Source organism: Echinops telfairi, unplaced genomic scaffold (assembly GCF_000313985.2).
Source record: "Echinops telfairi isolate 266 unplaced genomic scaffold, ASM31398v2 ScPeMD7_7468;HRSCAF=8506_0, whole genome shotgun sequence".
NCBI classification, from domain to species: Eukaryota; Metazoa; Chordata; class Mammalia; order Afrosoricida; family Tenrecidae; genus Echinops; species Echinops telfairi.
The window spans coordinates 54,529,476-54,555,837 of NW_022111369.1; the positions used below are offsets into that span (position 1 = coordinate 54,529,476).

At 45.4% G+C, this 26,362-nt stretch overlaps 1 protein-coding gene and 1 pseudogene across 1 annotated transcript in view; both read right to left on the reverse strand.

Moving 5' to 3' along the window:
* LOC123520977 (amyloid beta precursor protein binding family B member 2-like) overlaps nucleotides 1–26,362 on the reverse strand; it is a 279,202-nt gene that overhangs the window by 165,198 nt on the left and 87,642 nt on the right. The window contains exon 3 of the mRNA XM_045284051.1: nucleotides 19,874–19,969. The gene's annotated coding sequence lies outside the window, so the exon portion shown is untranslated. The remainder of the gene's footprint in view (nucleotides 1–19,873; nucleotides 19,970–26,362) is intronic.
* The window catches only part of LOC101660673, a 48,615-nt pseudogene that overhangs the window by 10,713 nt on the left and 11,540 nt on the right, over nucleotides 1–26,362 (reverse strand).

A 26,362-nucleotide genomic window follows, 5' to 3' on the forward strand; every position in this document is an offset into this window, starting at 1 on the left:
GGTTTTCCAACTCGGGTTCTCCTAAAGTTCCTCATATCCAACTGGGGTTCCTTTTGCCCGTTTTTCTTGAGGGCATCATTGTGCACTTTTTTTCTCACTTTAAATGGAATCCTTGCAACAATTAACTAACATCTGTATGCCGCTTAGTCGTGTACTAAGTAAGCACTTTCCTAGACATCCCTTTATCTCCCTTCATTTACTTCTCTTTTCCTTTTCTTTTCCCTCGCCCCTCATTCAGAAACACAAAGCAGAATGTTTCTAAAATCAGCAAATGAGCACGTTTCCGCCTTCCCAGCACCAACACATTAATACACGGGATTTAGTGGCGCTGTCTACAGCAAGGCAGATTACATATCTGCGGAAGTTACGAGTTTATGTCAACTTGACCCTGTGTGAACATGTCTGGGTGGAGTCCAACCGATGCCTCGATGGTGGTGTGGCCTTCTCTATAACAAAGTGGAAAACTTCTCCCCGACCCTCCCCTTCATCCTTGCTGGGACTGTGTACCTCTAGGCGCGGCCCCATGGGGGCTGCTGATTGTGGAAGCCAACCTCCACCCTGTTGGTACTGCACCCTGCCAGGTGCCCCGTGATCCTGGACCCATGTAACTCTGTGCCCACTGGGCTGGGAGCTACCGCATCTCACATCACCCATCATCTTTCTGCATCACCAGCCTTCAGCCCCGTGCGTCTGAAGAAGGCTCGGCTAGCATCACACCATGGACTTAGGTTGGACTGGGCTGGGCTGCTTTCTCAATATAAAATGAATTCTTAATAGAAAGTTCTTTCACGTGTGTGTGTGCACGCGACGCGCACGCGCGCATCAGCCTACCACAACATCAAAACCAAAACCTACTATCGAGTCAATTCCGTCTAAATTCTGACATGTCCAATTCTTGCAAATTAATTTTCTCTCTCCTGACAATGATCTTTTGAAGTGAAGCCCAGTGAAAATGTGCCGATGTACCAACGTGTTCAAATTAAAGCCAGTGAGTCCCTCTAAGAATCAACGAAAATAATAAATGGAGGATAAAAATTGAAATAAAACGATGTGTGAGAAGAAAAGGGGAACCAAGCTGTTTACTTTCACTTTCAGTGAAATCGCCACTATATATTGTACCAGAACTATTTCCCCCCCAAGTTCTGCTTTAAATAATCTGATCATTAAATCTGTGAAAACCACAAAGGATGCACCCATCTCATTAAAAAAGATGATCTTTTGAGCTATGCTAATGAGAAAGAGCATCTATTTCTGGTGTAAGGGGCAGAGGCACTTCCTGCTTGTTGCGCAGAAGCAGCGACACTTCTAGCAAGCATTAGCACAAACCAGATGCCCTGACATTTTTACCCGGAACGATGGAAGCTGGAGCCCGCAAACAGAAGTGTTTCTTGTCAGAGCCTCTCTCTCCATACACTCGATCTTGATTTATCAACAAAGAGCACGAGGTGTTTGAAACAGAAAAATATTAATTCTACCAAGTGATGGTAAATATTGTTATTCTCTAAACCTGTAAACTCTAGGGTGGGGATCCGTTTTCACTCTACTCATTCAAACTCTGCAGGGTGGAACGCATTTTAAAATGTGAATTGCCTGCCATGTCTTTGGCTTTAAATGGTTGCAGAGGCTCAAGAAAACCTCATGGAAATCTCCCATATATTTGAAAGCAACATAAACCTCTGTTCTTGTTGCTAAGTGTTAGCTGGAAAATTTGGGGAGATGTGTTTATGCGTTTGATCACTTAATCCTTGACACATTTGCAAAGCCTTCTGAATTTGGGAAGAGATACTCTGAGTGGCTTTATTATTGGACTGGGGAAGACTGTCCTAGTTTGATATTCTTCTATAGGATCTGTAGACATGTCTCATAGAGGCTCAGAACACAATGGGGACCAGTGGATAGAGTGATTCTTGGAAAAACATGATTTATTCTAGCTTGCATGCAACTTAGGTCAAAGTAGAAGGCCAAGTCTGACTCAGAGAGAACCAGTATAGGGTTTCCCAGGCTGCAAATCTTTATGGGAGCAGATAAGCCTCCTCTTTCTCACAGAGCAGATGGTGGGCTTGAAGTGCCTACCTGTGGTTAGCAGTCCAGCACTTATTTCCCTGACAGCACCATCGGGCTCCATGGATACACCAATGGATGCAATGAAACAAATCACTTTTGCATGGCCTCTCTCTCCAACGACTATGAGCGCAATGTTTGGTTCTATTATATGAGTTGCTCTGAGTTGGAACCAACTTGACGGCATCTAACAAAGACTAGTAGGAAGCGCTCTGTGCATGGCATGGACAAGACTTGTCAACTGCTGGTCTCACCATAGTAAGTCCAACTCTTAAAAATCCCCCTCCCCAAAATGTAATACCTCTTGATCTCTGTTCTTGGGCTGGTTAGATTCTCCAGAAAAGTCATGCAACCATCTTGTACCTGGCTCATGCTCCGGGAACGTAGCAGGGGAAGGAGCTCTTGGTGTCTCCAAAGTGCACACTTTGACTCAGTTCTTTTCCCATCCTGTCAGGGTGGTACCTCTCCCCACCAGTTATTCTGAGCATTCTGACTTCAGATTCTCCGTGGTTTAGAGCACACCTGTAGTCTTTTGATGAAGTGGGAGTAGGGACAAATATTTTAAAGCAAACGGCAAACAGTTCTCCAGTTTTCAATGACTTGTCCACACGGCTCCCTCCATCACACACACACATTCCCAGTGCAACTGCCTTAATTTGCACTTTCCTAGGTGCTGTGTCCCATGCTGGCTTGTTTCAATCTCACAATTCTTTCCATAGTCAGTTACTTTTACCTTTGCCTGCTTTAATAATTCACTTATCGCTGGCCCATCTGCTTTCTATTTTCCAAAACATTTCTCCCATTACTTTTCTCCTCTTCCATTCTCCTTCTCATTACCCCTTAGGGGTATTTAGGGCGATTTTTGAAGGGAATGGAGATAAGCACATGATTATACAACTACCACATGTAACTCAAAATCTCTATGAGTCAACTTCTGAATTTTGGCTTTTCGATTGGGTATATGGTTGTCTGGTGCATTGAAGAAGAGCTTGTGCGGATTCCATTTACAACACATTTCAGCGTTATGTGGAGATTGCTACTCTCACTGTCCAAATGTACTAGAAGTTACTCTCTTTTGGCTTAGCTGTATAACAGGAATAGTGGGGCCTATTATCTCTAGAGGATAAACCCAAGTCTAACCTCAAATCCAATCCCAAGTGTAACACGTCCGTTCTAAAATTACAAAGAATGTGGCAACAACCTGTTTCCTGGGGTTTTCCACAACCAGAATCCCAGTTGAGTAAATGTTGCTTAGATTTCCTGCTCGTTTGACCTCAGTTGCACCCAAGCTGGGAAGGGCGTTTTTTTCTGAGAGCCACGTTCAGAGCGTGAAGTCAGACCAGGGCAGCCTTCTCCATTCCTGTAATAAAGCCACTAGTGTCGCGCTTCAGAATGCACACTGACCATGCTTTGTCTTATTTTTTACACTGTTTAATGGAGGTTTCAAGTACGTATACCAATTGTTTCTGTAAGATTACTTTATCAAAATCCTGTCTTCCTCCAGCAGTCGGTCTCTTCCAATGAAACCTTCAATACGAGCAACCTTGCGTCTAAGCATTCTGAATATACTTCCTCCAAGACAATAGGCTCCTTCTACTGGCAGTTGCTGGTAGATTCTAAATCCTTTGCCCTAAGCTCTATTCAAATGTGTTCATTCTTCTTTGGGCTTTGTTACTTTCCAACTTTAACAAGCACACGAGACCATTTAAAATACCATGATAACTTAAGCACACTGAAGTCAAGTAGCATAGCTGCTTTTAAATATTTTTTGTTTGTTAAGGGGTTTTATTATTGCTGCTGTAACTAAGGACATACATAACAAAACATAAACCAATCCCACTGTTTCTACACGTACAATTCAGTAACACTGATACAGTCTTAGAGTTGGGCAGCCACTGTCACCCTCCTTGTACTTCTCCTTGATTGACATAAATTCATAGTCCTCTCAGCATGCTGTCGAATCTTTCCAGTTGCTGTTGTCCATGCGTTCTCATAGACATAGCTCCTGAAAGAGCACAATGCTCAAAATGCCCACTCTTTCATTGTTAGGCTAAGCAACTGGTGGATTTGACGTCGACTTCAGGAGATATCTTTGGGTTAAGGTTTAAAGATCATCTGAAGGCAATAGTTTCAGGAGCTCTTCCACCTCCAAGGTTCCAGAAAGTTTGAAGTCCGTGATGATCTGAAATTCTACGCTATGTTTTATCCCTTTGGATCCGAATTCTTATATGAATCTTTCATCAAAAGGCGCTGTCAGGGTCCCAGGCACTACTCTTTTCTTTGGGTCTTGTGATAAAGAAAGTCTGTGTTCCTGCAGGCAATTAGTTAGTGACACATTCCATTTTCTCCTCCTGTTCTAGGTGGATAAAGACCAATGGCTGTGCCTTGGACGTCCACTGGCAAGCATTAAAGACCCCAGGCAGTACATAACCAACGAGGAGGTAGAACACCAGCAGTGCCCATCATGTGAGGCCAATTAACAGGGTGTTGTCCCAAGAAACTGTGGTCCTAAGCCGCCAAGCCAAGGAACCACATCCCATGACAAACAACCCCTTCATAAAACAGACTTGCGTGTTAATATTTTAAAGCGGTCCCCTGCAGCAGATTTGCCCGATGCAACCCTCATTTGATTTTCTGACGAACGCTTCCACGCCTGCCATGCAATAAATCACTTTCATATTGTCTTTCTAATCCCACAAAACGACTGCCCAGGACTATGTAAGTTAAATGACTCAAGGGGCTTGGCCGTGAGGGCTCGACCTGACCTGGACAAGGTTGAGGACCTCGTTGCCATGAAGAACAGTCTAGAGCCAAGCACGTCCTGGTTCCCCAAGCCCGGGCTCTCTTCCCTGAGAACTTCCTAAATCCAGGCGTGAGAATGGTCCCAACTGAACACATGAAAAACAACAGCCGCCGACAACAGAGACACAGCGGCATCAGCACAGACGCGGGACCTAGGGGACAGTCACAGGTGGCTGCAGCGAGTGGGACGGAACCGAGTGCTGTGGCACAGGAGGCTTGCTGACAGAACGCAGTGCCTTTTGGGCCCTTGCTGGTGGAGCTAGAAGAGCCGCCACACCTGCCTGTGCCACCCCAGGGCCTGCGTGTGCCCCGTATGGGGATTGCCTCCGAAGAGCCTGCATGGAGCTACGCTACCTCTGGGCAGGAGGCTTCCAGTGGCGTTTAAGAGCTACCACACTTACATGCGCCTGCGTGGACTCCAGGGTGGCAACAGAGCCCCTCAGGTTGCAGCTGGTGGCAGATGCTTCGGAAGGCCCCGTGGCAAAGGCTCAGAAGACCCCAGCAGCAGAGCTGAAGGCTCGGGAGCCATCAGGCCCCCAGGCGGCAGCACCATGGCAGCCGAAGGCGGCGGTGGCATTGTTAGAGGGACAGAAATGAGCAGAGGGAAAATGGGTGGCAATCATAACCCAACCGCTCCAGCACTAAGGAAGGTGCAGGGCCCATGACACACGTTTCCTTATCAATGGAAGAGACCAGGGACAGCGAAAAGGCTGGGCGGGGAAGACGGGAGGTTCACACAACCCCCACAATGACTGAAGGGACTCTTAAGCTCGGGGTGTGTAGACAAGGGCCCCATATGAAGTCTGGGGTGCAGGACGCACCTACCTGGAGAGAGGAGGTACACTACAGAGAACCAGCCAACAGCAGAAGACCTGCCTGAAAGCTAGTCCATGGCAGGAGGTCCGCTATTAGCAGAATAAAAGGTCCAGCTTTACCTTCCACCAAGCGCTTTGGATTTCTTTTCCAAAGGATCCCTTCCATAAACTCACTCTTTCTGCTCAAACCTTTTCTCTCACTCTTCTCTGAATTTTGGCCCTTGCCTAAAATTGTTCTTGTGAGCAAGCTAAGAACCGAGGAGTGGAGAGGCTCAAACACCTTGAGCCGCCCGCCTCCAGGTAACATGACCACGAACACCGAGTGCATCTGCTCAGTGACATAAGAATGCACAAGGGCAACTTAGGGAAGAGGTAAGCATTCTCCCTGCTGTGAATCTGCTGTGATTATCTACTGCTTGCTTGACATGAATAATTGTTCCCACCTGCCTACACTGTGAGTCTCCGGTGTGCAGCTCCATCACAGATAGACATAGCTCCCATAGAAAGGTGGGCTGCAGTGGATGGGCAAGTACGCCCATATCTTATGCTTGTGTAGGAACTTAGGGCATGGCTAACCCAAGAAGTTGTTTTTGTTTTTGTTTGTTTTTTAATTTGAAAAGGATTGAAAATCATTAATAAAACCTATAAAGCACCCCATGCAAGACAAACTGATCATATGAAACTTCATTTTATATTACCAAGGCAGAAAAAAAAATTATCTGTCCCTAATTAATCAAAGTGCTAAGATGGAATTCAATGCATTTAAGCTTCTCTTTGTAAGCAACCATGTGAGAATTCAAGTCATGCTTTTGTGATGCTTTGGATACTGGTGAATAGAGATGAATCTGCCATTGTTTTTACCATTCGGGTGTCAGGTGGATAAGCCAGTTGACTGATACCATCACTCCCACTACTGTGGGGGGAAGGAGAAGGAATGCCCAGCATCTGAACCTGTGTTCGATTTGGGGAATTCCCCATCATGTGAGTAGTGCTGAGATATTTCAGCATAGAAGCCAAATGGCCCAACACTCAGCTTCCAAGACTCCCTTTGCGGCTCATGCATCAGCATAGACCATAAGTTAGTGTTAGCCAGCAGCCCTGACTGGAGAACCAGAGACACAGAGATGTGGGAACAGGCGGGAATTCCCCTGGGGGAGGGCAATGACAACAACTTCCAGTGCTGAGGCAGCAGGGCTGAGGCACTGCAGTTAGTATTTCCTCTCTGTGGCCTGGGGACAGACAACCAACCATGCCCAGGGGTCAGTGGCAGAGACCCCTGCAGAGAGCTAATTATACAGCTTAACCTTGACTGTGACTCTGGCTAGGAGCCCTGATGGTGTAGTGGCTATACACTGGGCTGTGAGCCAAAAGGTCAGCAGGTGGAAACCACCAGCTGATCCGTGGGAGAGACACAGGCTTTCTACTCCCGTCAACAGGTACAGTCCCGAGAACTCCTGGGGCAGTTCAGCCCTGTCCTACCCGGTCCCTATGAGTTGGCACGGACTCAAAGGCAGCGAGTTGGATTTTGGTTTGGTGACTCTGATTAATGATTCTCCGTGAGTTCCTGCCCTTGTCAAAATTCTGACAGTTCCCAAAACTCCCTAATATCATCCCAATTTACATCCCTCTGCCAGTTTCTAGAGCTTCCAACTAAGTACCAGGACTGAAACACTGCCCCCAGGATGTGCAGGGAGAAATGGCAGCTGTCTACGGAGGTAAGAAGGAAAATGTGTCTGTCTTTTAAGGTCCCAGATCAAAATCAAGGTTATTGCCCCCAAAGGAGCATAGTTAATCAAGGCTAGGATCCAAGGGACAAACAAAACTATGCTTCTGAAGGTTAAAGACATTTGGAGAGACTCCTGGTCTCTGTGTTCTCCCATAGAACACCCGGTCTCCAGCTTGATCCACTAGCTGCCTTTACCACAAGCCGTGGAGACGCAATCGCTCTGTGCATGAGGAGCTGCTGCCACCTGCATCTGGTGCAAAGCCTGCCCGTGCGTCTCACTGCCTGAGCGAGCAGAGAAGCAGGGGGTGAGGGAGAACGCTTTTCTTGGTTTTGCCTGTTATACAGGGAGCCGTGGTGGCAGAGTGGTTAAGCATTCAACATATAACAGAAAGCTCAGCGGTTCAAACCCACCAGCCCCTCCCCGGAGAAGCCGTGGCCTTGCCCTCTGTCCTGGACGGCAGCTCTAAATGACGATCATCCAAGGGCAGCGGGTCCTTTCTCTTCTTGCCCCACTCACACAGCGCTTGCTGCACGACAAGGCGCTTTGAAACCCGGTGGTCAAGAACGACACGTGAATATGAAAAGGCCAACTGAGGCATCGGATCCATTTTCAGGCGAAGGAGTATCAATACTGCTGAAGCGCTGCATCCATCAGTTCAGTGCACAGTGCATAGTTCGTTCCGAGAGCTGAGCCCGAGGCAATTTATCTGCACGTAGCTCAGGCTCAGGCCACAAATCCTGCAGATGAAGCTGGAAGTCAAGACAGATGGCTTCGCAGTGGCTTTGGTCCAGAGTCACACAGAGTGGGGGCATCCATAGAAACGTGGTGGCAGAGACAGCAAGCCCCTCTCTCTGATGCCCGGTTGCTCCTGTAACTGAGGGAGGCTTTCCGGACAGAGGTCAGCCCCGTCTTGCTGCCCAGAATGATCTTATCCAGGCTACAAAGCGAGGCTGACAAGAGAAGGGTAGAGCCTGCTGCGTGGGCAAAAATGCCCGCCTGTGGTGATGCCTCCTGAAGACTCGCCCGGACACCCATCTCTCCGTCATGGGAGTCCAGCTATAGATCAGGCGTTCCAGGTATAAATGAATGTCCTTTCAGTTGTGGATGTAATGCTACTTCAAATTCTATGGGCTTGGCAAACCCTCTCCACCAGATTCCATATATTCTTCTGGGCCGTCAGTCCCCACGAGGTAGCCAGTGGTACGTCAGCAAGCTTCTCGTTCCACAGTTGCCCAAATGAATTGGACTGTGCTCACACGCTCTTTGGGGAAGCTGAGACAATCTCACCGTCGGTGCCCCCTCATTTCGTTTGGTGCTCACACTGGGGGAGGGGTTGCACAGGGCCGTGTGAGTGTGCCACGCACGCCGCATGCAATCTCTTCCCCACACCACAGCTGCAACACGGTTAGCGCATTCGGGGAAATGAAAAAGAACAAATACTGAATCCAGAGAAATCATTCTAAAATGCTCCCTCCGAGGCTACCTTTCTGAGACACTTGAAAATAAAGGCCAGATTACTATGCACACGTAGAAAGGATAGAAACACATAACTACTTAAGGAGCCTCAAGATGATCGAAGGATAAATGGCTTCTTTGCAAGTCGATTTGGTATCTGTGGAATCTGAATGAACACTTGTTGTTGTTGTTGTTGTTAAGTGCTGTGGGGTGCGTTCTGACACGGGACACCCTATGTACAACAGAATTGGCCACAGTCATCTTTACAACCTTGGCTATGTTAGGGCCCACAGTGCAGCCACGGTGCCAATCTACCTCATTCAGGGACTTCCCCTTTCTCACCCAGCCTCTATTTCCCCAGGCATAATGTTCTCCAAGGAATGCCCTTCTAACCTAGTACTTTAATAACTTGATTAATTTACACGAATGAATACTTCTTGTTGAGTTTGTTTGTTTGTTGTTGTTGTTAGGTGCCAACTAGCCCATTCCAATTCCCGGCAGCCCAATGTAAAATAAAACACTGCCCGATCCTGTGCCATCCTCCAAACCTTCCCGTGTTTGAGCCCGGTGATGCAGACACCGTGTCAATCCATGTCCTTGACGGCCTCCCTCTTCCTTGCTGACGGTCTACTTTTCCAAGGTGATGTCCTTCTCCGGGCATCGGTCACTCCTAACAACACATCCCAAGTTTATGAGACGATGGAGTATTTCTTCCAAGAAAACTGCTTTCTTCTGACAGGCCGAACTAAGAAACCAATTTCAATGTCAACAAGTCAATACCGACCCTATTGGACGATGGAAAACTGCCCCTGTGGGTTTCCAAGACTGCAATGCTTTAAGGGAGTCGAAAACGTCATCATCTTTCACCCTCAGAGTAGCTGGTGGTGTTTTGAATGATAACCTTACAGTTAGCGGCCCAGCTCACAATCAACTATGCCAAGGCAGTGCAAGGGGTATGAAATATTCTTCACCAAAACCTTCATTCAAAGGCACCCACTCTCCTCTCTTACATGTTCATTGTCCAGCTGTCATGCATATACCAAATGCTCTAAATTCACTGTCAAGTCAATTCCAACTCACAGTGATCCAGTAGGACAGGGTAGAATTGTCCCTGTGGGTTTCCGGGGCTGTCACTCTTTACAGAAGTAGAAAGCCTCTTCTTTCTCCCAAGAAGCAGTTGGTGTTTTTAAACTGCTGACCTTGCAGTCAGCAGCCCAAAACGTGACCGATAGCTTGGCGTAGTTCAGGCTCGCCTTAGTCCTCAAAGGGAGATCTTGTGCATATTTGCCCCCTGCACTGTGCTCATATCTAACTGTTGCTTCCATGGGTGTTGACTGCATCCAAGTAAAATGAAATCCTGACAACTTCAAGCTTTTCTCCTTTTATCACGATGTTCCTTATTGGTAAAGCTGTAAAGATATTTTTCCACCTTCAAATTGAAGTATTATACTTATTTAAGGCTGCAGTCGGCAAGTCCTTCAAGTCTTAACTTTCAGCAAGCAAGGTTATGTCATCTGCATATCACAGGTCGTTAATGAGCCTTCCACCACTCCTGACGCCACCTCCATCTTCAAATAGTCCAGCTTCTCTGATCATTTGCTCAACATACAGATGGAAAAAGTAAGATTAAAGGATACAACCCTAACGCACACCTTTCCTGATTTTTAAACCATTCGCTACTCCTTAATCCTGTTCAAATGACTAAGTACAAGTTCCACAGGAGCCCAATGTAATGTTCTGTAATTCCCGTTCTTTTCAAGGTTATCTCCAGTTTGTTATGAGTTGGATGCCTTTGTATAGTTAATAAAACACAAGTAAACAGCTGTCTGGCGTTCTCCTGCCTTCAGCTAAGATTCATCTAATACTGGTCATGATAACCATCATTCCATGCTCTCTTCTGAAGCAGCATGAATTGCTGTGTTCTCTGCTGCGATCACTTTTTGGATTATCTCCAGCAAACTGTTATTTGCATGTGCTAATTAGTGATGTCGTTCAATAATTTCCATATTCTGTTGAGCAAACCTTCTCTGGAATGAGCCCAAACATGATCTCTTCCAGTTGGTTGGCCAGGTAACTGCCTTCCAACGGTGTCTGTTTGAAACGGAATATCATTGCAATAGGCATTCCATGGATTCCCAAAGTCTTGTTTTTCACCAATGCCTTCAAAGGTGCTTAGACTTCTTGTAGTACTACTGAGCATATGCTACGTCCTGAAATGGTTGAATGTTGACCAGCTCTTTCTGATACAGTGACTCTGTGTGTTCCTTAAATCTTCTATAAATGCTTCCTGCATCATTCAGTGTCCTACCCACCAAATCCTTCAAGATTGCAACTCAGGGCTTGGTTTTACTCCAGTTCTTTCCACTTGCGAAACAGCAAGCACGTTCTTCCCTTAGGTTTTTTAACTGTCTTTGCACACTTCTTCATGTCTTCTGGAGTGACTCTGAAATTTCTGTCCAGCAATTTTACTTCATCATTTCTTCTATTTGCTTTAGCATCTCTACTTTTAAGAGTAAATTTGAGGCTTTTCTAACAGCCATTTTGTCTTTTTTTTAAATGACCTTTTGATTTCTTTATATATAATGCCCTTGATGTCATCCCACAACTTTGTCTGGTCTTTGGTCATTAGTGCTTAATGTGCACATCTAGTCTTACAATGGTCTTTAAATTCAAGGATACATTCAAAGTCATATTTTGGCTCCGCTGAAAGTGTTAACTTTCTTTAGCTTCAACCTGAACTTGCATATGAGCAATTGATAGTCTGTTCCACAGTTCACTGCTGGAGCTGTTTTAGTAGATGATCCTGAGCTTCTCTATGACCATTTATGTTGTTGCATAGAGGTATATGTAATGAGGTGGTTGTTGATCTTGCAAAATGTTATCATGCAATCGGCCACCAGCTTCATTTTTTATCTCCAAGGCCATATTTTCCAACTACCGATCCTTCCTGTTTCCAACTTTTACATTCCAATCACCAGTAGTTACCAATGCATCTTGATTATACGTTTGATCAATTTAAGACTGAAGCAGTTGGCAAAATTCTTCAGTTCTTCAGCACCAGCTTTTAGTGGTGTGTGTGTGTGTGTGTGTGTGTGTGTGTGTGTGTAATTGTAATAACTGGACTTCTTTATACGGTTATAGATATTATCCTATCCAACAGCATTGTACTTCAAGACGGAGTTTGGAATTTTCTTTTTACCAATAAATATGGCATAATTCCTCTTGAATTCCCTTTTCATAAATGTTCAGAAAAAAGCGAGAGAAGATTGCATTCTTCTAAGTTATCAGGAGGCTTGTAACTGGTTTTGGTGGTGAGAGAGGGGCAAGCAGTGGGGGAGATAGAGGCTAGAAGAAATTGAGCCGATTAAGGGTGTTAGCAGTCATTTCTTCTTTTAATCGATTTCAAGGGCAAAGTACCCCAGTTTAACAGCAAGCACTTATATTTATAACTTACAAAGCAACATCATGAATTGGAAGTCACTAAATCTATTTGAACGTAGACTCTCAAGTTTAAAATAAAGTGTCATAATCTCTACTGTTCAGGCTGACAATGGGCCAACTTCTTGGAAGAGTTGATCACAAAAAAAGCTACAATTGTCAACAGGGCAGTGTTAACCACCATCACAAGGGACAGACAGGCTGCAGTTGTTTATGAAATGGTAGTACGTACTTGAGCAGTTATTATAGAATCATAGAAATTTTGACTAATGAGGACTTTAAAAATAATGTTAATGTGAAAATTACTTTATGGCTAAAAAAGACAACGAGAAAGAGAGGATCCAAGAAGAGATACCTGATTTATCCAAGGACACAAAACTAACAGGTGGCAAAAACCCAAACCAGACACAAATTCCTAAGCTAAAGGCTAGGGGACTCTTTTACTGTCTCCATCACTCACCTGGGTCTTTTGGTAGAAAAAGTCTCTACAACAACAATTTTTTGAGGATTCTCATCCATGCCAGTCAGTGTATGTCCAGTACGGTTAAGCGAATTGACCATGTCTTTTAAAAAGGAACTTTCCTTTCTCCCCAACAGTTTCATTGGCATAGTGTTCACATTCATACAATTCAGTAGTTCAATCACATCAAGAAGAGTTGTATGATCATCACAACAATCCATTTTAGAACATTTTCTTCATTTGTCCCCATTCTTCCAACCTCCTCGGATATCCCCCTAAGGAACCATCCATCCAATTCCTGTCTCTATAGATTTACCCATCCTGGATTTCATATACAGAAAAGCATTTTTTTAAAAGACCAAAACTAACAACATTAACAAAGCAAAACAGATAAAAACCTCAATTGGAAAGAAAACTGAGAATATCTTAAGGAAAAGAAAAGGCAATTTCTAGAATTATGGGGTAAGCTTTGGTTCCGATACTAGACTTTGGTGACTCTTCTCTTGGCCCCTGAATGACACACAAAGTCTGTAGCAATCTACCACATTAAAGGTTGGCGATTTGAACCCACCCACTGGCATCACAAAGCAATTCATGGCAATCTGCTTCTGTCAACATGACAGCTAAGAGAGCCTTTGGGAGCAGCTCCACTCTGCAGCATACGGGGTCACCAGCTGTAGAAACTGACTTATGACAGCACGTCTGGATTGGAACTAGTCCATCCTCCGGAAAGGAATTAGGGTCTGCCCGGTGGGAGTTAGACTTTCTAATGTCAATTACTCTGAGAAGATGCACTCCCTGAGTTAAGAAATGGGAACTCACTGTGCCTCAATATCTTTGATCCCTGGGCTCTCCAACTAGATCGGGATGGGGCACCTTTTGTTCTGCCAAGGGCCATTTTGATATGTATAATGACATTCGTGGGCTATCCTGACCAAACATTTAATGAACTCACTCTGAATGGGATGGCTGGAATGGCTTCTCTTTGGTGAGGCCTTTGATGTGAGCTGGCATTGCTTTCAGGCCACTGGGCCAGACGGTCTCCATCCCTAATCTAGATGTATCCATGGTCACTTCCCATCCTTTCTAGAGGGCAGACTCGGGTCTGCAACCTCTGAGCGCTATCCCTCCAATTTTGTGGCACTCTCGGAGTAGAAGTACTGGTAGCCCCGTGGTCAAGCACTAAGCTGCTCCCTAAATGGTACCAACAGCCACTCTATGGTAGGACGACTTGGCACCCTTCTTCCTTTAAAGACGTACAGATGCGGAAACCCTGTGGGGCAGCTCTCCACGATCCTATAGAAGCGCTGCCTCATTGTTTTCCCCCAGAGGAGCAGGTGATTACAAATTGCTCAGCTCCTGGTTAGCAGCCAAGAGCTTCATCCGCAGGGCTCCTTAACAGAACACAGAGGGGGTGAAAAATAAGTCTGGAGGGTGTCTGGGGCTTTGAATTTTTCCCTAACCTATGTGTTTGTCTCCTCCAAAAAAACCACCAGTAAGTCTAAGTATCTCTTGTCATTTTCCAAGTACAGTGTGAAAGACATTCTCTCATGCCTTGAAAATTTCAGAAAGGATTCCGTCTCTCATGTGAAGTGCTGTGAAACTAGTCCTCTTCTTATCCTCTTTCTGCTGAGGGTGAATTCTGTGCCACTTGGATGGAGCCTGGTGGAAGCCCCAAGACTAGAGCTCTTATGCATTTTACAGTCTGGAGCTGAGCTCTCACCCCCATGTTAGAACAGTCTGTCATAGAAATCAAAAGAGCATTTGCCCAAGGACAAAGTCCAGAGGGTTAGGAAAAGAGGAGGAGTGGGAACGAAAGCAGGGAGAAGGAGGGATAAAGGATGGCACTTCATGGGGATTGCAGGGGATGAGTTGAAATAGAATGTGTGAATTCCTGAATGGAAAACTTCTCTGGAATTTAACCCAATTTACAATAAAAAGGTTTTGTTTGTTTGTTTTTCAAAAAAGGGTGAACTGTAAATTTCCTCCCATGCTGCAGGGAGGTGAAATTGTACAGAGGGACTCTTCTCTCTTTATCAATCCCACCCAGTGACCAGGTGGGAATATGCATATAAGGTACAGAAGACTCTCAACTCGGTGATCAGTCAGTTTTGCCATCCTGCTGGGTATAAAAGTAGGCCATCTCAGAAACAGGAAGAGAATCATACAACCAACAAGAAAACAGAGCCTCATACGTGGTGGAAGCAGCAGAGAAACCAGTGTGTGTTACACAGGGTTCTCTAGAGAAACAAAACCAGGACAGTTATGATTTTATATATATGAATAGAAATAGACAGCATGAAGGAATATAACAGCTAATTGGTCCACGCAGCAGTACAGAGGGCTCAGTTCAACTCACTTCTGTGTAATAGTTAATATACTGGAAGTCCTTCAACTCACGAGGGCTGCTGGGTCCAAGACAAGGAAGCAGACAGTTGAGTCTGCCGTAGGGCAATGCAAGCAGTCTGCCCACAGGCAGCAAACAGCAGGCGGGTCACCAACAGTCAGCAGCTCAGGAGCTTAGCGAAGCAGGCTGGGATGGGATATCAAACTCAAGCAATGCAAGACAACAGGATCCATTTGGGTCTATGGGATTATTCTGATAGATCCATTCCAGCATACCAATTTCCCTAAGTTTTTGGATGCCTTCTTCTACAGTGTATCAAGGTAGTTCAGGTACCTCAAGTTGGTCTAATCTAGGCCATCTGGCAGCCCATGCTTCAGTGAACTAACCAAATAAGCAATTAGATCCTCTCTTAACCTCTCTTGCTGAGACATTGAAGGAAGAATATGTGCTTAGGGGGCCAAATCAAGAAATTCACACTAGTGTTACATTCCTTGCACCCGTATCCCACACCCTTAGTAACCATTCCCAGGAATATTTCCCAGGCTCCTGCTTGTACGTATTTAAAATCTCAAGCAGATCTTTGTGAGTATAGCGCCCTTCTTCCTGAGTCATCATCCGAACCTCACCTTTCTGAGACTTAATTCTAGTTACAGGTCTAGAGTGTTGGGTGTTGGTGGTGTTTCCTGGGGACTCTCGGCAATATCTTGTAAGCCATCTCCCCCGGGCAGTGCTACAGATGCAGCCGCACCTGGCACTTCAGCTTGAACAATTTGGTTAATCTGCTCAGGTATGGGTTGTTTTACTGATAGTAGATTAATCCACTCAGGCGGGAGCGGTGGATTTATTGACTGGGGTGGCTCAATGGACTCTAGGAGCTCAGTATCCTCCTCTTCTGGATCATCAGCCCATATGTTCCCATCCCATGTTCCAGGGCCCCATTTCTTTCCGATTAATGCCCTTACTTTACTATCAGACACTGCTCTACACCTGCAATTCAGCTGATGCTGTAATTCGGCTACTCCTATAATGAGACTCTGGATTTAGTTTTCAGCATTGCCAGCTCTATTACTAGAGGAAAGAAGAGTCTCCTTTGAAGCGCCTGCAGAAGCTTTTAGGTCTGTTATTCGGCATTTGAGATGTGCTTCTGAGGTTCTGAGATTATCCCTTTCCTTGATCACATTTTCTATTGTAAGGAGGACCGGCTTTCCTATACTTCTCATCCTGACAAAACTGCTGGAAAATATCAAACACAAGATCACCCAGAGCCTCTCCTCTCACCAGCACTTCATCTATTGGTGGTGATACAGTGGATAGTAGCTTTGCTACTGCACACCATGGATTAACACCACCCACTCTAGTAATAGTAACAGACTTATCCATGCCTTTAGGGGTAGAGATAGCACTATCAGTGATGTTAAGCCTAATTAGGGGGGAGAACCAATTTGAGAAGCCCATACTTATGATCTTGTTTCTCTAGAACCACTGCTGGTACCAATCTATAAAGTCCTCTTCAGACTCACAAAACACATACAATGATGCTCAATTCAGGAAGATCACAGGCCACTGGGTGGCAAGTCTTGTGGATCCAGTGGCAGTAGAAGCATCTCAGTGCTGGCAGGGGTCTCCACGTGGCTTCTCCAGCTCTGGGCACTAGCTGTTAGTTCCATGTGTCTTGTCAGCTGCAATGTCTCCCAGGGAGTGAGTCAAGAGAGAGAGTATCTATTGCCCACCTCCAAAGAGGAATACAAGAGTTCCCAGAATCCTCAGGAGAAAGCCATGCCCACACAGAGGCCTCATCGGCTATGACCTGATTGATAGGCTAGACTCTACCTCTTCACTCTTAATCCTCTAAAACTGACAAATGATTCAATAACTACCACACACAGGGAGTGGCACTGAGACCATGAGACAGAGCAGAGGAGTCACACTGAGACATGAGACAAGGCGGTGGGAATCCCAGGGCACAGAATGAGGTAGAAGCTAATGGATCCCATGGCTGGGAGGCTGAGGACCAGAGAGAGACATGGCCGCTGGCATGACTGAGTACAGAGAAGTGTATGCTTAATGTTTTCTGATCCTCAATTGTGAGGATAATTGTGAGTTCTGAGAGTCCACTGCACTAAATCATGAAACCCAGCAGAGAAGTAGAGTGTCATGGGAGAGATGGTTGGTATCAGAATAGAGAAAAGGAAGTGGGGAGGCATGAGGGGGTGTGGAGGCATGTCTGACCTCTGCCTCATAGGAATCATCTTTGGACAGGTGTGAAGCTGGCCCCCATGTCGGTTCCTCACATGCCTATAGCGGATCACCTGTGACAGCGGTTTTCAAAGCAGAGATCTTTTTGCCACCGTCCCTCTGGGAACAGAGGGACTGCCTTTTGTTTATCGTGACGAAAACCACTTAAGGGTGCTTTGCCTCCACAACAGGGAAAAGTCCTTTTACTGGAGTGCTACCATGTATCCCAAAAGGGAATCTTTTGGTATAATGGAAGGAAACTATTTCACCAGAGAATACATTGAATTTTAAAGAAATGCTAAATGATTTGAAGGGCAGCCTGAGTAGCTTCTTTTCTGGAGGTAAGTTTACGAGTCTATTTCCAGTGCAAACACCTGGACTCTAAAGCATTTGTCCTCCTCCTTACCTTCTCCCAACAGAGTGCTGACTTCCACCCCAATCCCGTTTCAACGTAACCATTCACGATGCAGTAACCGCTACACGACAGAAGCCTCCCTTTATGTGTGATAGTATGGCTGGTAGGCTACCAAATTCAACATCAACAAAAACTACTTTGACAATTTTTTCACTCCTCCGATTATTCCTTGGAGAGAGAAGGGGCTTTCAACTCCCATAGAAAGCTATGATCTCAGAGGTTCACGGAGGCAGTTCTGCCCCGTCCTGCAGGCTGCTTTCAATCAGCATGGACTCAACGCAGGGGGTTTGCTTGGGGTTTTCAATGACTCAATGTAACAATAAAAACAAATATTTTCAGAGAGCATTCACAAAGGCCTCCCTTTCAATGGGTTTACATTGTAGCAGAGAAATAGGAAGCCCTCAGAAATGATATTCATATAGGTAACAGCTTCAAAATGTCATAGAAAAATTCCATTGTTTTTTCATTCCATTTTCCATGGAACCTTCTAAGCCTCTTCATAGACACAGACATGTGGAGTTTTTTTCAGTACACATAAATGTCTTAACCAATTCCAAACCAGAATTAAAGTTAAGATGTTTCACCATGTAGTGATTATTATGCAACATACCATAGATTATGAGTAAATTTATAGTAAATGCAGTAATAATAATAAGTAATAAATCAAACAGCCTCACAGTCACTAAGTAAATTCCAACTTATAGTGATGGTTTCTGAGCCTGTAAATCTCATCTTTCCCCTATCCAGTGACTGGCTGATGGGTTTGACCAGGGTTTGACCAGCAGTCAAATGCCTCACCCCCAGCACCACTGGAGTTACGTAAGGACCTAACAAGAAACTCAAACCCCACTCACTGTCATTGAGTCAATGCTGACCAATAGCGACCCTGTAGGACAGGGTAGAACTGCCCCTTTGAATTTCTGGGACTATAACCCTTTACTGGAGCAGAAAGCCCGTCTTTCTCCAGTGGAGCCACTGGTGGTTTCGAACTGCTGACCCTGTAGACCACAGCCCAATTCTTAACCACTACACCACCAGAGCTCCGTTCTTCTAAGCAGTAGCTACAAAAAGGTGGACACCCTCAATTGCCTTTAGGGCACATTCAAGGAGCCGTGATGACCCCATGGTTAACTGCTTGGCTGCAAACCGAAAGGTCGGGTGGGTTCAAACTCACAGTAATGCCAGAGAGTAGATCTCACAAAGATTACAGCCTAGAAAATCCTACGGGGCAGTTCTACTCTGTCCTATAGGGTCCCTGTGAGTGCAAATGGGCTAGCACGCACACCACACTACCACAACAGGGTACGTCTGACACTGAAGGTCGGGAATTAGGTCGAGGAATAAAACAGTATTCTGGCCCCGGATGTTTTTTGCTAAGATGCAATAAAAACATTCACGTAGCTGTTTCATTTAGAGAAAGAATCTTAGAGTCCCTCGCTTGGCTGCTAACTGCACGGTCAGCAGTTCAAAACCATTAGCTTCTCCTTAGGAGAACGACCAGGAGCTTTCTACTCCTGTAGAGAGTGACAGTCTTGGAAATTCCGAGGGGCAGTTCTGCCCTGTCTTACAGGGTCGCTCTGAGTCGGCAGTGACTTGATGGCAGTGCGTTTTGAGTACAGCGTCCCTCAGGGAAAGGTGTCAAATAATCACACTGAGGGGCACTGAGTCTTAAAAGACCAACCTCCACAAGGGATCCATTCAGCCAGCAAGCCCACAACGTGTTTTCCTTTCCAGGCAAGAAACGAATCTGGCGGGTTCCATTCTTATTCCAAAATGTCCCACAGCCCAAAGTCTAACCGAAGATCAAAATGTCTAAACCACAGGAGCTCAGAAGCCATATCAGATGACGTTACCTTTCAAGTGCAACCCATCACCTGTACATTTGATCAAGCTTTTCTCACCGGTGGATGAAAACACAGGAGAAAGCCTAATGTCCCATAAGGTGTACAAGAAAGGGTCTCCTGAGATCCCTTCCAAGTCCGTCAGAGCTTATAAAAGTGCGTTTTAAGACAGGAATAAAAACAAGTAGAAAATCCACGAAACCAATGTTAAACTTTCGGTGAGGAATAGCAACTACAAGAATCATTTTTTTAAAACCGTAAGTTAGAGAGTACTTACTTTTCCCGGGTCTTTGGTACAAAGCTCAGAAGGCCCCTCCACGAGGTGTGTTAATTACTAGCAATCACCCAAGGAGGACAGGCAGCCCAGAGGTACCTGGAAATTGTGTAAAGGCAGAAATTTTAAATTCAAAGTCAGGTTAGAAACTTGAAACATTGAAGCACCTCACTGCTATTCAAAGGATCCCTGCATAATTAAAAGAAAGACTTCATTGGCATGCCTAAGTGAGGAGATACATAAGTGATTTTCCTTTCACGGTATACCAACAGGGCTTTCTAAATCGAGATGGTATTTTGATCTGCCGTCTTATTAAAGTTCCTAAAGCAGGAATCAGCAAGGCTTCTCGGCAACCGTTCATGTTGAAGTGTCTTCTTGGGGAGTCACAGAGAGGAGCCGGGCTTCTAATTATACTGAGACTCGGGAGGGAAGGTCGGAAATCGCACTTGGGAGCCCCGCCCTCCGAAAATGAGCTCATCCCACAAACTCGGAGGCCGGGGTGAATTGAAGGATGCAACCACAACTTACAGAAGATCACCGCTCTTCCTACTTGGGTCCTTTTATAGGAGGAGAACGGGGAGATAAGTACCACCCCCCACCACGATCCCCCGTAACTCTGCAAAGGGATGCTGTGGTTAGCTGCCAGTGAGTGGCCAGCTGCCAGCTCAGGTAACGCTGTGCACAAAGGAATACAGCGCTGCCCTGGCCTGTGCCAGCCCCTAGCCTGGTTGTGGATCAGACAGTGTGATCTAGAGGGCTTTCCGAGGTTGCTCTTCTAAAGCAGGTCTCCAGGCCTTTCTTCCTAGTCTAGTTCAGCCTGCTGAAGGCTGTTTCCCATCAAGCCTCTGGGACGGATGGATGGGTCATGGCTGCATGGGGACTGTGTTGGCTTGGAAATGAACTTTGGAAGGTGGGACCTCTCCCCTGCGCCGCTAACGTTCTCTGAAAACGATGTACCAGCATTCCTCCAAAAAAGGCAACACTGTGGGCAGACTGAGGGCACCGGAAACCCATACCCGAAAGCCCGTGCAGCCCCAGGCTCTCACCCAGGACCTCGCTCCGTATGTAATTCAAAGCTGCAAGACACCTCCTTTATAAGCCACAAGAGCTTGCGAAATCAGTCAATTAGGAGGATGCGGTAAGTGCTACTACAAGCGACCATAATTAAAAAGCAGACAGAACCCATAAACACCAATAAACATCATTTATTATTACTGTTATTGCCAACACTTACGCAGCGCTTACTCCGTGCCAGAGCCTCCTCTAAGTGCTTTGTATGTACTAACTGTCCATAGGATGGGGACAAGCAGCATATAGCGCCTCAATTACCCCAGAGCATCACTGTGCTGGTGGTACACACATTACCCCCTTGGCTGCTACACAAGAGGTGGGGGGTTCAAACCCACCCAGTGGGGTCTGGGGGAGAAAAAAACTTAATCTGCTCCAAACAAACAAACAAATAAACCCCATGACCTTCAAGTTCATTCCGACCCACAATAATACAACGTGACAGAATAGAACCCCACAGTTTCCAAGGCTAGAATCATCACAGACGCAGCCCGCCACCTTTCTCCTGAGGACCTGCTAATGGGTTCAAACCAACACTCTTTCGGTTAGCCGCGGAGCACTTCACAACTGTGCCACTCCTTACTGTAAAGGTTACCACCTGCAAACCACCACGGGGCAGCTGTAGTGGCCACACTGGGTCCCTAGGAGCTGGAAGCAATGCAATGGTACCTGAATACAACATCATCCCATCCCGTTAGAAGTCCTGCATTTGTTCCCAAGATTGATATGTTAGAGAACAGTTTTAATCCAACTCAAATTTCATGTGTGCTGTTACATACGCTAATGGCAAGAAGCACGAAGTGATTGAAAGTAACCGTACCGGGGCAGGCCCAGCTGCCTAAAGATGGACAGAAGGCCTTTGGTCCTCACCCTTTTACCCCATTTACCAGCTCCCTCTGTTTTTATGGTTTTAGGTAACCCTCCTTCGATTACTTCAGAATACTTCCCAAGCTGCAACCCTACCCAGGGCCCTGCCCACAAGAAAACTGCAGGTCTTTCCGAGGTCAGGGGCTACATTACATTCATTGCACTGCTGATTGTACTGCACAGTCAACAGGACAAGGGAATATGACTGCCGGTTAAAATCAGGAAAGGTGTGTGGCAGGGTTGTATCTTCTCAATATCCTTATTCAATCTGTCTGCTGATCAAGTCATCAGAGAAGCTGGATTGTGAAGATGAATGTGGCATCAGGATTGGAGGAAGGCTTATTGATAAGACCAAAATCCTCACCACTGGACCAACAGGTAACGTCATGATAAATGGAGAAAAGACGAAATTGTCAAGGATATTGTCTTGTTTGGACCCGCAATCAGTGTTCATGGCAGCAGTAGTCAAAAGATGTATTGCATTGGGTAAATCCGTTGCACATGACCTCTTTAAAGTGTTACAAAGCAAGCAGGCTAACTTTGAGGACTAAGATGTGCGGGCTGAAGCCACGGTATTTTCAATCGTCTCCTCTACACGTGAAAGTTGGACACCGAATAAGGAAGAACAAAGAAGAACCCAGACAGTTGAATTATGGTGCTGATGAAAAACATCTGCACCACGGACTGCCAAAAGAACCAACAAATCTGTCTTGGAAGAAGTACAGCCAAAATGCTCCTGAGAGGCAAAGATGGCAAGACTTCAATTCATATACTTTGCATAGGCTGCCAGGGGGAATCATCCATGCTTGCTAAAGTAGAGGGGAAGTGGAAAAGATCAAGACCCTTGACAAGATGAGGTGAATTGGCACAGCGGTGACAACTGGGGCTCAAACGTACCAAGGTCTGTGAGGAAGGCACAGGAGCGGTCAGGGTGCCATTGTGCTGCTGGACAGGGGGTTGCTAGGAGGAGGGACAGGCTCCATGGCACCCAACAACCGCTGGATAGGTTGGACTGTCCCTGTCTGTTTAAATGTACCACGGACGGACTGACGGAGTTTTCTGAGTGCCCTCTCTCTGCTCCCATTGCCCCCGTGTGCCGTATGCTTCTGAATGCCTGGTTCGTAGGACAGCAGAGCGGGCTGTAAAGTAAACTACTTGTGTTTATCATGATGGTTGTGATTTATCCTAAAGGGCTTATAATTGTGATTTTTTCTATTTATCTCTCTGTTTAAGAGAAAAGCGTTCAATACAATAAAATCTTAAAAATAGTTTCACTCATTAATGCTTACAAGTACCAAGCATGAGCACGTTAAAGGGCCCATCTCTTTAGTGAAAAAAAAAATGTATATAAGGTACTTGTAATGAGTTATGTACATGAGATGTATTTGTACCAGCACTTTTAGACCAAGAGGATGCTGTCAAAGGAAAACAGAGAAGAGGGTGTAAGTGTAATTGCTGGAAAGGGCAAACTAAAGTGAATTACGTTTTGTCCTTTAAGATCAATACATTTTTTCAAAGTGATTTTATTTATTTTTAAATAGACCCAAGATGTACCTAAAGATACAAATAAGTATAAAACCATTTTCTCTGATAATATAAATTTTAAACAATTAAAAAATTCAAATACCCAACACAGACAATTCGCTTTTTAAACTATGGACTATATTTAACAAAATAGGAAAACTGTTCTTAGGCAACGTTAATTGGGAAAACCCCAAACCAAAACAACTGCCATCAAGTCCATGCCAATGCACCGGGACCCTGGAGCACAGAGAGGACCTGTCCCTGCGGGTTTCCGGGGTTGTAACTCTTCACGGGAGCAGAACGACTGATCGTTCCCCGAAGAGCCCTGGTGCACTTGATCGGCTGACCCTGTAGTCAGCAGCCCAGAGCTCCTTACACCCCACCAGGAGAGAAAGCCATGAAACAGTGTGTTCCATATGATCCCATATTTATTTTAAATAGTGTCCTTAGAAAAGGAACACAGAAAATGAGGAGCTGATGCCGGGGGCTTAAGTGGAGAGCAAATGTCTTGAGAATGATGAGGGCAATGACTGTACAAATGTGCTTTACACAATTGATGTATGTATGGATTGTGAAAAGAGTTGTATAAGCCCCTAATAAAATAGTAAAAAGATTAAAAAAAGAAAAAGAAAGAAAAGGAACACAGTGGCGCAGTGATAACACATTGGGCTGCTAACTAAGAATCCAGGAGTTCGAGCCCACTAACCGCTCTGCAGGAGAAAGAGGCAGCAGGAAAGAGTGCCCCCTAGGGAATCCTAGGGGGCAGGTATACTTGGCATTATGGGCCGCCATGAATCAGAATCAACTCGATTCTCGATTTTAGCACGGGGGGGTGGAAAAAAATACTAGGACTGTTTTCTTTATCCTTACTGCAGTACCCAAGTTGTTTACAATGATCATATGTGTGATTATTTTTAAGATAACATGAATAGTATTCTTTCATATTATAATTGAGGCACCCTGGTGGCACAGTGCTTATGCTTTGGGCTGCTAATTTCAATGTCTGCAGTTCAAAACCACCAGTCATTCCATGGGAGAAAGACAAGGCTTCCTACTTGGGTAAAGAGAGATGGCTTCAGAGACCCCCAGGAGCAGTTCTACCCTGTCTTATAGGGTCACTATGAGACAGAACAAACTTCATGGACCGGAGAGGTGGGGGGTGTTAAAATGAGCAACAATCTGAAACTAAAGCATTTGGTGGGGAAATCTCCTTTCTCGCCCACCCCCTTTAATCAGTCCACATGCAAATGCAGTCAGAAGAGGAAGAGCCCAAGGGCCTGGGGCCTCAGATGCTTCCTTACCAACCCAAGTATGTCCAGATCCAGTTGGATGGCTGGACCCTGGGAAGTACTCTTTATCTCACAACGCAAGGGCAAACAATCTCAACGGAACTGATGAAAATATATGAACTCATCATAGAAGCCAAATGAGCATGTGTTCTTACTAGCTAAAGCAGTTACGGATTCGGCAAAAAATTCAGATAATAAAACCAGTATTTATTTATTTATTTATTTAGCAGTTTTACTGGCACATAATCCACCTATCACACAATTCAATGGTTCAATCATATCAAGATAAAACAAAATTTTAATTATATTTTTTTTCCAAAATTTTAATTATATAATATCTCCCAAGCTGTCTGAAAGTCTGGATGAAATCTGGTTTTGAATAAGAAAAGTTGTGCTAAAGCTCCTTTAAAGAAGACGAAGGTGAAAGGAATATTAGGAGGGATAGCTGAGTTTTTCCCTGGGGAGACTGACATAGAAAGGGTGAAAAGAGAGATGGACCTCTTGACCTCCAGAAGGACTTGGCTGTACACAGATCTCTCCAACAACAACGCATGCCATCTCTTGGCTAAGATGAGCATGCTTCGTTTGGCTCAGCAGCATCACTTTAAGAACTGAGTGTTGAAGGCACTCAGAAATCCAGGGCCAAGTAGGGACAGCTAGGCCAAAACACACCTGAGGAGGTCAGTCACCTGGTACAGTTGGCCAAACCCCAAAAAACCCAACTCACTGCCATCGAGTCAATTCTGACTCAGAGTGACCCTAACGGACAGAGCGAAACTGTCCCTGTAGGTTTCTGAGATCGTACCTCTTTATGGGAATAGGCAGTCTGCATCTTTCTCCTGGGAAGCCACTGGTGCTTTGAACTGCTGGCCCTGAGGTTAGCAGCTCAATTCTTAACCCCCTAGGCCACCACATTTAAATTACGTGTTGCCTTCCGTTTTCAGGTTTACCTTCCTGGCATACAGCAGGCCCAGGAGCTAGTTGATGTAGGGTGGTTACCTGCCTACAAATCTCCAATCTCAAGTTTGTGCTGACAGTTGCGTGTGTGTGTGTGTGTGTGTGTGTGTGTGTGAGACAACATTACAAACAATGGTACTGTTTTATATACAGGCCTAAAGAATCATTATACTTCTGCTATACAAGGTACAGATGCAGTGATCTTTGTTTTATGTTTTGAACGTCACAAAAATGCTGACTTAAAGTTTAAAAAAAACAAGCGATAATAATTCCCTTATATTCATAATATGCTTTTGTATTTTTAAATATTTTCCTCAGGCTCCCTGCGGGGCATGGTAGAAGTGCCCCTGGGGATTTCTGACACTGTAACTCTTTACGGGAGTAGAAAGCCTTGTCTTTCTCCCAAGGAGCAACTTGTGGTTTTGAACTAGTGAACTTTCAGATTGTAGCCAAACACATAACCACTACCCCACTAGAGCCCCTGGTGTTTTTGAGAAGAAAAAAGGCCATTGTCTATAAAAGGATGTCATTGTCTATAAAAGGAGCCCTGGTCATGCAGTGGGCACAGCGCAAGGATGCCAAGTGGAAGGCTGGTGGTTGGAGCTCACCAGCTATGCTTCCAGAGGGAAAGGGAAGGCAGGCTGCTTCTGTACAGCTCTGTCCCCCGGGGTTGCTCTGCGTGAGAATGGACTCCACGCAGGGGAGGGATTATATCTGAAGGGAAATCCCTGAGGCAATGGTAAATTCCAGAAGAGTCGGACAGAGTTGACGACCCCCCTCAGAAACT